The following is a 221-nucleotide window of genomic DNA, read 5'->3' as shown; positions in this document are numbered from 1 at the left end:
GGGTTTTTTTTTTTTTTTTTTTTTTTTTTGCTAGAAATGCTAAACTTCTGGGGGAAGCTGTTGGAGGGTCAGGCAGCTTCGTGTCCCAGGGGCGACTATGTGCGCTCAGGAGCCCAGGCCTGGGGCCGTCCTCACCCCAGGCCTCCTGGGTGCCAGAGGGGCCCTCCGAGTCCCAAGGGCACAAAGCCCGAACGGTCGCGTGAAGCTGGCGAGGCCGAGAG

At 58.8% G+C, this 221-nt stretch overlaps 1 protein-coding gene across 6 annotated transcripts in view; it reads left to right on the top strand.

The window, feature by feature from the left end:
* Nucleotides 1-221, top strand: part of TBX5 (T-box transcription factor 5) — an 86,306-nt gene that overhangs the window by 46,123 nt on the left and 39,962 nt on the right. The window lies entirely within an intron of this gene.

The sequence above is a fragment of the Crocuta crocuta genome, unplaced genomic scaffold, assembly GCF_008692635.1.
Source record: "Crocuta crocuta isolate KB4526 unplaced genomic scaffold, BGI_CrCroc_1.0 scaffold692, whole genome shotgun sequence".
Classification (NCBI taxonomy): domain Eukaryota; kingdom Metazoa; phylum Chordata; class Mammalia; order Carnivora; family Hyaenidae; genus Crocuta; species Crocuta crocuta.
This window is presented reverse-complemented; position numbering and strand designations above follow the sequence as displayed.